Source organism: Bos grunniens, chromosome 11 (assembly GCF_055505025.1).
Source record: "Bos grunniens cultivar Pamir isolate PY7600 chromosome 11, Bosgru_T2T1.0, whole genome shotgun sequence".
NCBI lineage: Eukaryota > Metazoa > Chordata > Mammalia > Artiodactyla > Bovidae > Bos > Bos grunniens.
In genome coordinates, this window is record NC_141175.1 from 17,628,556 (window position 1) to 17,641,891 (window position 13,336).

General features: G+C 42.9%; 1 long non-coding RNA gene across 9 annotated transcripts in view; it reads right to left on the reverse strand.

Moving 5' to 3' along the window:
* LOC147362663 (uncharacterized) overlaps positions 1-13,080 on the reverse strand; it is a 107,791-nt gene extending 94,711 nt beyond the window's left edge. For 2 of the 9 annotated variants that reach the window (XR_015135754.1, XR_015135750.1), the window contains exon 1: positions 12,749-13,075. This is a non-coding gene — a long non-coding RNA (uncharacterized LOC147362663). Of the gene's footprint in view, positions 1-12,748 lie in introns of all 9 variants that reach the window. The other 7 variants (XR_015135753.1, XR_015135751.1, XR_015135756.1 and 4 more) reach the window with 6 other exon arrangements.
* Between the last annotated feature and the right edge of the window lie 256 nt (positions 13,081-13,336).

A 13,336-nucleotide genomic window follows, 5' to 3' on the forward strand; every position in this document is an offset into this window, starting at 1 on the left:
CCCTTGCACCTCAACACCTCACTGCTGCTGCTGACAAGTGCTCAGTCATGTTTGCAAACCAGATGGACTGTAGCCCACCAGGGCCCTCTGTCCGTGGGATTTTTCCAGACAAGAACACTGGAGTGAGTTGCCATTTCCTCCTCCAGGTCAGCACCTCACAGCTCCTTGATTTTAGCAGTGGAGTCCCAGATGTACGCGGCCGTTCCTTGCACTGGGGACATTTCGTGAAGTTGGGGGGGGGGGTGTGTGCAACAGAATGCAGCAATGGTGTGAGCACCCCCCTCTCCCTTTTCATCTCATCAAGGATATTCTCAATGAACAAATAATATACAGCCACGGAGCACAGCAGAAGCATTTTCAACATTGCACACACTGAAGCAAGACTACGCTTTGAAAACAATCTGTTTTTCAGGGTAAAAGCAAACCAACAGCCACTGCCCAGGAAAAAATTATATCTGTAGTATTTTTTAATATCAGTTTGATGAGATCTAGGTTATAAACACGTCTGGTGCTGTGTAATTTGCAACATAATTTCACTGTCTGTTTATCTATCCATCCGTCCACCCATTCATATGTATATAACATAGGCAGGAAATCTGGTGTCTGTTGCTAGTTCATAAATCAGTGTCTGCTCTCAACAACATCTGAATACAAATGTGATTAAATTTGATACCATGCCCATTTTTCATTTATCAGATTTCAGAATGTGATGCCTTGGCAGCTGTCTTATGGTAATGTGTTTTGTGTTTAACTCCTTGAGTCCCAATTCCTCTTGACATACAAAACCTCTTGCAGACAAACTGGAAATTCACCAAATAGAATATCTACCTAACACAGACAAAATTTTCTTCAGCATATCAGGGAAAAAAGGATAGGAAAAGAGCTGGAAATAGAATCAGAATATGGAAGTAAAGCTCAGAATTACTGCGTTTTTGAGATGGAAGAGAATTTAGAGCTCATCTAGCCCCATGCCTCTCGAAATTCCCTGTTCTATAAATCACCTGGGATCCTGTTAAAGTGCATTTTCTGGTTCAGTGGGTCTGGGGTTGGGACCCAATATTCTATGTCTTTAATAAATCCAGGGGAAGCCCACACCACAGCTATGCCACAGTCTCTTTGGTCTGCAGTTCCCAAAATTTGGTAATCATCTGACAGATTCATGTGCTCAAACATCCTGTCCAGAATCACTAAACAGCTTTTCCTGGAAAACGGTCTTATAGCTGTATTTTTAACAGCCAACTCACATGAGTGGCCAAGTTTGGAAAAATCTAGAAAACCAAAGCCCCAAAGGAAAAACGAATTGCTGACATAGGGACTGGAACACAGATTCTCAAGCAAGCTGTTGCCACTACACTTACCGCAAGATAAATGAAATATCAGAATGGAGTTTGGAGGACAATCCAGAATATTCAAAGCAGGTTAAAGAAAATTGATTCTAATAGAAATAGATTATTTAGGGCTAGTGCTAAACAACCTTCCAGGATTACTGAAACAGGACCCAGAAAAGGGAAAAAGGCTCCAGCTGTTCTGTGAGAGAAACAAACCAAACAAAACAAAGCACTGGCAGTAAGATACCTTTACTGACAAACTAGTCAATGCTAAAGGAAATCAACCCTGAATGTTCATTGGAAGGACTGATGCTGAAGCTGAAGCTCTAGTATTTTGGCCACCTGATGCAAAGAGCCAACTCGTTGGAAAAGAACCTAATCCTGGAAAAGACTGAAGGCAGGAGGAGAAGGGGACGACAGAAAATAAGATGGTTGGATAGTATCACTGACTCAATGGACATGAGTTTGAGCAAACCCTAGGAGATGGTGAAAGACAGGGAAGCCTGGAGTGCTGCAGTCCATGGGGTCACAAAGAGTCGGACACGACTGAGTGACTGAACAACAACAAAAGTAGCGCTAGTGATAAAGAACCTGCCTGTCAATGCAGGAGACTTAAGAGATTTGGATGGTTGAGATGGTTGGATGACATCACTGACTCAATGGACAGGAGTTTGAGCAAACTCAGGGAGATAGTGAAGGACAGGGAAGCCTGGTGTGCTCCACAGAATGGCAAAGAGTTGGACACAACTGAGTGTCTGAACAGCAACAACTAACAAACAAACTGATGTTGGGGATTCCTAGGTGACTCAGTGGGTAAAGAATCTACCTACAATGCAGAAGACATAAGAGACAAGGATTTGATCCCTGGGTTGGGAAGATAGCCTGGAGGAGGGCATGGCAATCTACTCCAGTATTCTTGCCTGGAGAATCCCGTGGAAGGGGAGCCTGGTGAGCTACAGTCCATAAAAAAAGCTGGACACAACTGAAGCGACTGAACACACACACACAAGCTGATGTTGAGAGAGCGTGCTTTCCCTTTCTCTTCCTTCATTTGCCTTCTGAGAACTTATTTGCAAAATCATTAGCTACTTACCTTTGAAATGTTTTCTTTACAGAAAGAGAAACGTATCTTAGCTCCCCAACCTAACTGGAGAAGGCAATGGTACCCCACTCCAGTATTCTTGCCTGGAGAATCCCATGGACGGAGGAGCCTGGATGGCTGCAGTCCATGGGGTCGTGGAGAGTCAGACATGACTGAGCGACTTCCCACCACGATAGCCCCAGATCCACCATAGCGTCCGCAAACCCACACGGCTTCCCAAGAATCTTCACTGGCACAAACAAGCATACCTTCAGCTCACCACTGATATCTAGATGGCCACAAGCCTGCCAGAATATCAACATTCCACCTTGGAATGCTCAACAAGGAAGATGGATGTAAAATTTCATCTGTTATTCTCCTTGTCATAGATGGACCCCTAATGAGATTCCTTTCCTCCAGAAAATAAAATAATGATCATACAGATACTTGTGGGTAAGCCGTGAACTCCTAATGTTCATGCCCACATTTAGGATGAGAGGGGGAGTAAATCAAAGGAGCATTTTACAATGTCTGTTTCCCTTTTGTGGAATAGAAAACACATTCACTGTCCACCTTGAAATGCATAAGAATGTTTAAAAATGCAATACTTAAAACACATAAAACTATAGAAAAAAGTCACCCAACTTGCAGAGAGCACTTTCTAGGAAATAATGACCAGTTAAACATCAGAATTTTTTGCACTAGCTAAGGGTGTTTCCTGCAACCTGGGTGGGCTGAAGAAAATCAAATGCATGCAACTGGCTTAGAAATGCCATGATCACCTGAGCAAAGGGCCTATGTTCAGGGCTGGCAAGGTTATTCATGGGCCATGGTTTCCTTGGACACCTGCAGAGGTGGCCTGCTATAATTGGTCTCCATAACTAATTGACATATCTATCAAGAACCTCAACAGCCCCCAGTGACTGGGAAACTTCTGGCAATCTGGCCTAAGGAATAATTAGCTTTGTGCCAAAAAAATATCCATAGTACTATCTTATTTACGAGAAAAAAAATTCTGCAAATATATAATTATCTAAAAATAGAGAAATGGCTAAGTATCTCATGATGTTCTACAGTTACGTAATTTAAAAATGCGGTTTGTAGAAATATGGAGTTTTTCACATTGTCAAGTGGGAAAAGAAGACTGCACAAATGTAACCCAAGCATACTTAAGTACCCACAGAAAAAGGGAACTTGAAAGGAGTATGTGAAAGGTTTCCTTGTTGTTCAAATGAAGAAACTAATCAAATATTCTAGAACAGTTGTAGGAAGCATAGGTTAACTCTCTGGAGTACCAGCACAGTGTTCCCTAAATTATCTATATTATTAAATATAATCAATGATAATTACATTAACCATCATAAATAACAGTTGCCAATGGATAGTAGAATTATGGGGCTTTTTTCTCTTGCCTTTCCTGGTTTTTTGTAGTCTTAAATAATAATCAAATACTGGTTTTAGAAACAAAAATGTAATTAATTTCACATGTAAAAATCATTCTGGATAGATGGTGTCTGTGCTCCCCCCTTTAGCTGATTCTAAGGATGTTGACAAGATTTGTATCTCTGGCTTGAACTCTCAGCTCTCTGGCAATTGTGGGGTTAACAGCCAGCCCCCTCCAGCTCACCCACCCAGACCAGCTGTGCTCCTCTCCCCGACAAGTCCATCCTCCAGCAATCGGGAGACACAAAGCCCAGAATTCAAGGAATGGGGGTGGGGCATGTGCCCTGTGGTTTTTTTCCCCCCTGCTTTTCAACATAAAAATGAGGCAGAAAGCAAAATCTCCTTTTGAAATAATACATGCTAAATTCTGGCTTTTATTTCCCTCCCCGATCTTCCCCCACCCCCCACAATACCCCCCCCCGCCCCCCGCAAAGTAGCTGGCTTATTAGGTGGGATTCATCCTCGTTTTTTTGTTTCCTTAAGTAGGATGCGCTTCACTGTGTGGTCGAAAGCAGATAAAGCCACAGAGGAGTTTCCTGGTCCCTCCTGATCAAAGATTTAGGATAACACGCACAAGGGACCCTTCTTTCCTGCTCACTGGACCTGGCTTAAAGGGTCTTCAGTCTCTATGTCACAGTTGCTGGTTTACAGTTAAGCTGGGTGTAGTGTGCAAAGTCGCTGGTAGAGGACTGGGGACAGATGGTGGGCGGGTCTCTGACTCTCCCTCCCCTCCCGGCACCCCCTTCTCTATCTCCCTCCCGCTCTCTTTCCCCTGCCTCTCCCAAGTCTCTGACCTAGTCCCCCCATGCTCCAGGCTGTGCATATGAATCTCATTGGGTTTGTTTATATTTTCAGACTGTGAAAGAAATATGGGATCTTGGAGAGCAACCTCACCTTCAGGTTTCTACAGGAAAAAAAATAATAATAATAATAAGATTTCAATTCCTATTCAAAACACAGCTTGTTATAATTGGGAAAAGATTCTCCTCCCTGAGGCACTTTGAGTCAATTAATTGGGTTTTTTGAAGTGTTAATAGGAAAAAAAAATTTTTTTTTGACCTTTATGGGGTTTTTTCATAGAGCTATTCAAGAAAATTGCCGGGCTATTAACCAAACCAATTTTGAGTCCACAGAGCCCCCCAGAGCTGAGTGAATTTGGGAATGGCTGAAATACAAAACATGTATAATTCATTAATCATATCAGGAAAAAGTGCTCACTGGATTGAGAGACTAGTTTGTACTGGCCCACAAGCCTGTTGTGAGTGGTGGGGGAGGGTGCGGGTTGGGGTGGGGGGAGCAGTGTGCCACAGCCATTTGGAAATAAAAGACTTACTGACAATGATGTTACAAATCCAGGCAACACCAAAGTAGCCCCCTTGAAAGTGTCAAAATAGGAAAAAATGGAAACAAATGTAGCAAGACTGTGTTCAGAGAAACCATCTCCCTCCATTTTTTTTTTAAGAAAGAAAGAAAACTATTAAGAAAGCCAAGTCAAAAGAGGAGAGCTCAAGAACTGAAATCTGAGCCGTGTCACTCCAGTTCTGACTTTCCCAGACCCCCAGATTGTCCCCAACATGTTAAAAATAAAGTGCTGAGTTGATGAATTACTAGGCGACATGTGCTGGTTCATCTTAGCCTCAACTAGGACAGCACTAGCAAAAGTATTTTCAAATTCTCTTTGTGCTCTAATTCCTTAGGTACCCATGAATATCTGGAAATCATTTTCCTTTCTGTGATTAAAAGCTCACACACCCAACACCAACAAACAATTACAGAGGGAGACAACCACAGGTTTCACCATTCACTTTTTTTTCTCCTATAGCTCAGGCTTCTGCCTCCACTACTTTGAAAGCAAATAGCCAGAGCTGAAGAAAACTAGCAGCATTGCCAGCGTTGTGCAGGCTTCACGGGGCTGGCTTTTACTGGAACAGATGGCTGTATAAATAAAACACTTGACTCAACTACAAGAAAAACTTCCATTCATCTTCCATAGATTGGAAATGGGTAATTGGATTAATTAAATATTCTGGTAAGCAGAGAGATTCCATTTATCCACAATGGAGTTCTATTTGTAAAAATGGACATCATGGGTAAGTACACTGTGAGTGGGCTTGAAGGAATGCAACCCCTGCTTCATAATGTGGCTCAGAATGGACCCCAGGCTCAAGTGACCGCTGAGCCAACCAGGTCTAACTGACGGACAGTTCAGTTTCATGAAGGCTGGAGTTTCATTGTACTGATGTAGGGAAAGCTTCAGAGGGAGTCCAAGTTGATTTTACTATGAAGGAAGGTTTGGGGGACTTCCCTGGCAGTCCAGTGGTTAAGGATCTGCACTTCCAATGCAGGAGGCCAAGGTTCAATTCCTGATCAGAGAACTAAGATCCCACATGTGCTGGCATAGCCAAAAATAAATTAATTAATTTAACTAATTTTTTTTTTTTTTAAGATCTGAGATGGAAGAAACAGATGCATTTCTGGGGAGGGAGAAAATTGATAAAGAGGAAAACCACAGAAGAGGTAAAAACTCAATTCTAACAGCTACAAAGAACCTACAGCTAGCCTCAAACTTAATGGTGAGAAGTTAGAAGTTTTCCCACTAAGGTCAGCAACCAGGAAAGGATGTCTCTCTTACAATTCCTTCCCAACTTCAGACTGAAGTCCTCCCTAATGCAATAAGACAAGGGTATACAGATCAATAAGCAAGAAATTAACCTGCCTTTCTTCATATGTGATATGATTGTCTATGTAGAATTCTAAAAGAAAAGACAAAAAGCTCCTGAAACTATACATTAGTAAGCTTTGTAGAATATAAAATTAATATACAAAAGTCCATCATTTTTTAAAATATGAGCAATAAACAAGTGGAATTTGGTATTAAAATGCAATATCACTTATATTAGCAACCAAAAATTAAATATTTAGATATACATCTAATTAAATACATAAAAAGTCTGTATGAGGATAACTACAAGACTAATGAAATAAATCAGAAAACCAAATAAGTGGAGAGATGATTGACGCTGATGGATAAGAAGACTAAGTATTCTCAAGATGTCAGTTTTTCTCCAATTGACCTATAGATTTAATGCAGTCCTATTTAAAATATCAGTTAGTTATGTTATGGCACCCAACAAACTGATTCTAAAGTTTATGTGCTTGCATGGTAAATTGTTTCAGTCGTGTCTGACTCTGTATGACCCCATGGACAGCAGCCTGCATGGACACAGCAGCTCCTCTGTCAATGGGATTCTCCAAGATAGAATGCTGGAGTGGGTTGCCATGCCCTCCTCTAGGAGATGTTTCTGACCCAGAGATCAAACTCCCATCTCTTAGGTCTACCTGCGTTGGCAGTGGGTTCTTTACCACTAGCCACTTGGGAAACCCTCTGAAGTTTATATGGAGATGCAAAAGACACAGAATAGCAGATACAATATGGAAGAGGAACAGAGCAAGAAGACCAACCACTACCCAACTTCAAGAAGTGTCATAAGGTGACAGTAATCATAATGATGTGGTCAGAGGAAAGAGGAGGCACATACACCAGCGGAATGCAGAGAGAACTCAGAAGCAAACTTATATAAGTATGGTGATCTGATCTTTGACAAAGGATAGAAGGGGATTCAATGGAGCAAATTCAGCTTTTCAACAAATAATGTTGAAATAACTGGACATTCACATGTCAAAAAAAAGAATCTAGACAAAGATCTTACATGTGCCACAAATTAACTTAAAATGGACCTAAATGTAAAACACAAAACTAAAACTCCCAGAAGAAAATACAGGAGAAAACATAGATAGATGACCTTGGATATAGTGATGCTTTCTCAGCTGAAACACCAAAGTCACAACAATCCATGAGAGAAATTATTGATAAGCTGGACTTAACTAAAATTAAAATCTTCTGTTCTGCTAAAGACCATATCAAGAGAATGAAAAGACAAGCCACAGACTGGGATATGATATTTGCTGCTAAGTCGCTTCAGTCGTGTCTGACTCTGTGCAACCCCATAGACGGCAGCCCACCAGGCCCCGTCGTCCCTGGGATTTTCCAGGCAAGAACACTGGAGTGGGTTGCCATTTCCTCCTCCAATGCATGAAAGTGAAAAGTGAAAGTGAAGTCACTCAGTTGTGTCCAATTCTTAGCAACCCCATGGACTGCAGCCCACCAGGCTCCTCTGTCCATGGGATCTTCCAGGCAAGAGCACTGGAGTGGGGTGCCACTGCCTTCTCTGATGATATTTGAAGAAAGACATAAAAAACTGTTTTCCAAAGTATACAAAGACTTCATTAAATCATAAGATAATGAACAACCTGATTAGACAATGGGCAAAAAACCTGGACAGACAACTCACCAAAGAAGATATACTGATAGCAAATAAGCATATGATAAGATGTTCCGTATTTTTTGTTACTAGGAAAATGCAACTTAAAACCCTAATTAGATACTACTACATGCCTCTGTGAATGGCCAAACTCTAAATCACACACCAAATCTGGCCAGAATGCAGAGCAACAGGAACTCTCATTCGTTTCTGGTGGGAATGCAAAATGGTACAGGCACTTGTGAAGGCAGTTTGGCAGTTTTTTTATACAATTTGGCATACTTTTAACTCATGACTCATCAATCAAACTCCTTGGTATTTACCCAAATGAGTTGAAAACATATGTCCACATAAAAGGGGCTTCCCAGGTGGTGTTTTTTGTCTTTTCATACAGTTTGTTGGGTTTTCAAGGCAAGGATATCGACAATCCTAAAGGAAATCAACCCTGAATATTCATTGGAAGGACTGATGCTGAGGCTGAATCTCCAGTACTTGGGCCACCTGATGTGAAGAGCTGACTCGCTGGAAAAGACCCTGATGCTGGGAAAGATTGAGGGCAGGAGGAGAAGGGGACGACAGAAGGTGAGATAGCTGGATGGCATCACCGACTAGATGGATATGAGTTTGAGCAAGCTCTGAGAGTTGGTGATGGGCAGGGATGTCTGGCATGCTGCAGTCCATGGGATCGCATAGGGTCAGACACGACCGAGAGACTGAACAACAGCAACAGAAGTAGCGCTAGTGGTAAATAACCTGCCTGTCAATGCAGGAGACTTAAGAGACTCAGGTTCAGTCCATGGGTCAGGAAGATCCCCTGGAAGCAGAGATGGCTGTCCACTCCAGTATTCCTGCCTGGAGGATCCCATGGACAGAGGAGCCTGGTGGGCTACAGTCCATAGGGTCACATAGAGTAGGACAGGACTGAAGCGACTTAACACACACACACACTGTTATTCCCGTTGTAGAGATGTGAACACTGAGAACTTGGAAATCAGAGATTTGACCAAGATCACAGATCCTAAGGGGCAGAGACAGAAGCCACTCCTAGACTCTGTGTCTAAAATGCCAGAGCTTTATTATGTTACTTTCCTGTAGGTTGAATGGGCTCAGCTGAGGATGGGGTGGGGAGGGGGGTTAACAGAAAGGGGTGGGGATCAGTGGTTTCATGAAAACCCAGGAAGGGTTCAGGGTTTCCAAGAGAGCAGAAGTGGAACCTTCAGCCTCTCCAGCCTCAGCTGGGACTTGCTAGGCACCCCTTCTGGCACATTCCATTGGTCAAAGCTGCCCTGACCTTTGAGTGCACATGTAGGGATGAGGGCAACTATACCATCTTTGCTGATAACCCACCACAGTCCCTCCTCCGTGCTGTCAGCATCCAGCAGGTAAGGACCCCATAGGCTGGGTCACCCCTCAGCCTCTACAGCCCTATTTGTATCCTGGGGACAATCTTGACCTCCCAGCATCGCAGTGAATACCAGGGCATCCACAGACATGCTGAAAGTTTTAAAAGCAAAGGACAATGGCCAAAACAGTGCTGATTAAAAAGAGCTGAGCACATGCGTGTTTTTCAACCCAGAAAAGTGATTCCTCTTTAAATACTTCACATCAGGACAGCCCTGCCTCCGATCTGGTAAAGTAACACCCCCGACGGCCCAGGACTCCACGGGTGCCTGGGTGACTTGGTTTTGCATTCCCCACGTAGGCAGATTTTCATACCGGCTAGACAGGGATTACGAGCTGTGTGTCAGCTCCTTACCTTTGGATTGGTTTCTGCGTTTCCTCTGAGCACACACTCTAAAATTCATGAGGTCGGAGGCACTCTCCATGCAGCCTCATGCAAGCAGCGACAGACACCCTTAATTTGTAAGCATTAGCAGAATGAAATGCAGTTGCAGAAAGTGTAATTGGATCATCTTTGTATTTTGTGTCAGTGTTTCTGAGTATTGTAAGACGCTGAGCACCTCCTAAATGCAATACAGGAGTTGTGGAAGGCATGACAAATAAGAGCAGAGTCAACTCTCTACTGTTGCATGTGGAGTGTGTGTGTGAGAGAGAGACAGACAGACAGAGACAGATCATGCACATCCACAGTAGTCATTAAGCAGAACAGCTTTAGATCTGCAGAGACGCATAATGGTTTTCAAACCTTCCTGACATTAAAATATTCTATAATCACCTTCCATTAATAAAATCAGAAAAAAAGCATGGCTTTAGTGTAAAGCATAAAATTCACTTGCTTTCTTCTCCCTCAAAATGTCCTTGTGCCTACAATATTCCAGGCCATTGAGCTCTCAAGGAAAAAAAAATCAGGGCTTTTATTTGTCATGAGAAAGAGAGGTCCAGATTTCATGCCTGATGATGATTGGCAAGCCCTAAATTTTCCATAACTAAATAATATAACTCAGACTGGAAAAAAGGGAAGTAAGCTGTCCACCTCACTTTAAATGTAAGGTAATGGGGTCCATCTTCCCCTTTCCACACAAAATGCACCTAGAATTCTAATTCACTTCTGACCTCCTGATCGTAAAAGACATGCAAAGAGACCAGCTCATGAAAGACAGCTTATAGATCTGGAGATGTTTAGCATGGATGGAAAAGTCTAAGGGAGGGAAGAGGAGCTGTCTTTGTGGATCTTAAGCACTGTCCCAGAGAGAAGATAGCAAACTGATTCTCTGAGCTAAAAGAACAGAGGAACGATCAACAGGTAATGCTTCCAGCGCTTCCAGGAAAGCGCTGACCTTGGCCTAATGTATCATGCTCCAGCTCAAAGTTTCTTAAAGTCTTTTCATTAAACAACCTTGGTTCTATGTTGCCAGTTTTGGTATACAGGCTTTCCAGGTTGCACAAGGTAAAAAATACACCTGCAAATGCAGGAGATGTAGGTTCAGTCCTCGGGTGGGGAAGATCCCGTGGAGGAGGAAATGACAACCTGCTCCAATATTCTTGTCTGGGAAATCCCATGGAGCCTGGCGGGCTACAGTCCATGGGGTCACAAAGAGTCAGACACAACTGAGAGACTAAACCACAACACCCTACCACAAAGGCTGTTGCAAAGAGGTGATTCTGCCGCACTCCCTAGGAGTCATGAGCCGTAATTTTTTGTAAATTTCCACCCAGAAGAAACACATACTGTGCAAAACTAGAGTGCTGAGATTGGATGGGAAGGTGCAGTGTTGCATTGGTAGCAAATGTAGCATTTCAACAAGCTACTTTGATGAGACTTCAATCAACCTACAGTATTTTCACTCAGTGATGATGGTGACATGTTAGCTAGACCAATACATCACTCATGTATCAATCCTTACATTTTAAGACCATCATACTTTTATTAATAAGTTCATTCAAGGATTATTAAGAATGACTGCAGTCATTAAACAAAACAAACAAACAAACAAAAAAAACTATATGACCCCCAGATTTTTCTACTGGGTAAGAACAGCATAAACCATGTAGAAAACAATTCCTTGTGTTAGTTTATTTCTCAAAAAAAAGCAGAAGGTTATATGAGGTATTTTCATCAGGAGGCAAAGTTCTTATGAATCTAAGAAGCCTTAACATTTACATTCTTCCAAAAAGCACGTACTGAGTACTTATCACAGACCAGAAGCTGAGCAAGACAACAAAGACACAGGACAGAACGAGGTAATGCCCATCTTCAAGGAGCCCGTGATGTAGTAAAGTCAGCAAGAGAGACAGGTGGATTATTTTAAAGCTGGTAGTTACCTCTGATAGAGAGCTGCATGAGGTGTGGTGGGAGAGCCAAGAGGGGCACCTACCCAGCCTGTAAATTTAGGAAAATCTCGGAAGAGGAACCAGAGCTGAAAATGAAAAACATGTATATTATCATATGTGAAATAGATCGCCAGTCCAGGTTCGATGCATGAGAAAGAGTGCTCAGAGTTGGTGCACTGGGATGACCCTGAGGGATGGGATAGGGAGGGAGGTGGAAGTGGGGTTCAGGATGGGGAACACATGTACACCCTTGGCTGAGTCATGTCAATGTATGGCAAAAACCACTACAATATTATAAAGTAATTAGCCTCCAATTAAAATAATAAATTAATTTAATTTTAAAAAAGACCAATAAAAAATGAAAGGCAAGACGGAATTAACAAGTGAGAGTAAAAACTGACAAATAACAAAGAAGGTTGAGGTCAGTAAGACTGGAAGTATGATTTTCCTCATTTTACAGACAAGGAAATGAGTCAGGATAACTGAGCTATATGTCCAAACATATAAAGAACTGAGGCCGAGGATCAGACCTGGGCCACTGTAGCTTCAACATCATGCAGAGCTCAGACAGGACACTCACCTCCAGGTGCAGGACAACACAGAGAGGAAACCAACAGCCATCCTTCAGCAAGACAGTCTAAAATAGAGCCAGCAATAGGTGGTGCAGAAATATCACAAAATTATAAGAAGAAAAGCTTTAAAGGTCTGAGCTTTAGAAGATTTGGGAAAGACAAAAAGTTCTTGTCAAGTCATTGCTGGCTCGTCTAAAGAGACTAGCTTTGGTGCTCCTAACAGGACACAACAATGGCATTTGAAGACACAGTTACAGAAGAAACACTTACTCTGGCTTCACAGCCGCAGACCCTGGGCAGACGACTTCCAGAAGAAGTGCTCTCGGGAGAAACTGGCAAGGCCGAGGAGGAAGCAAGATGGGAGAGAAGGAGCCACGTGAAGGTGGAACCTCGGGGCAAAGTGTGATCCTGTGGGGGTTTCTCCTCCAGAGGGTTCGAGCAGGTCCCTGAATCTGCTGGTCTCTGTCTAAGGGTATCTTAAAGGCCTGAACTCCCAGGTCCTTTGGTTCTCCAGGCAGGCAGAGCGGGGTGGGAGCCTCAACAAGAGTTGCAGCTGAGGGCAATTAGAACAAACTCACAATATGTGGAGCAGGGCAGCCCAGAATTGTGGGAAAGAAGTGATCCAGGGGATTCAGACTGAGAAACAGCAGCTCTGCTGCAAGAACAGCCCCCAGATAAAGGGCTGGTTAGGAGACCACCATGCTCCTCATCGCAGAATGGGACCCCCCCCACATGTAGAAGCTACTATCCATGTCCCCCAATTACACAGGGAGAAGCTGAAAACAGAGAGCCTGAGTAACTTACCCAGGAGCACACAGCTACTTAAGCCAGAGCAGGGATTCAGGCAGACAGCATGAC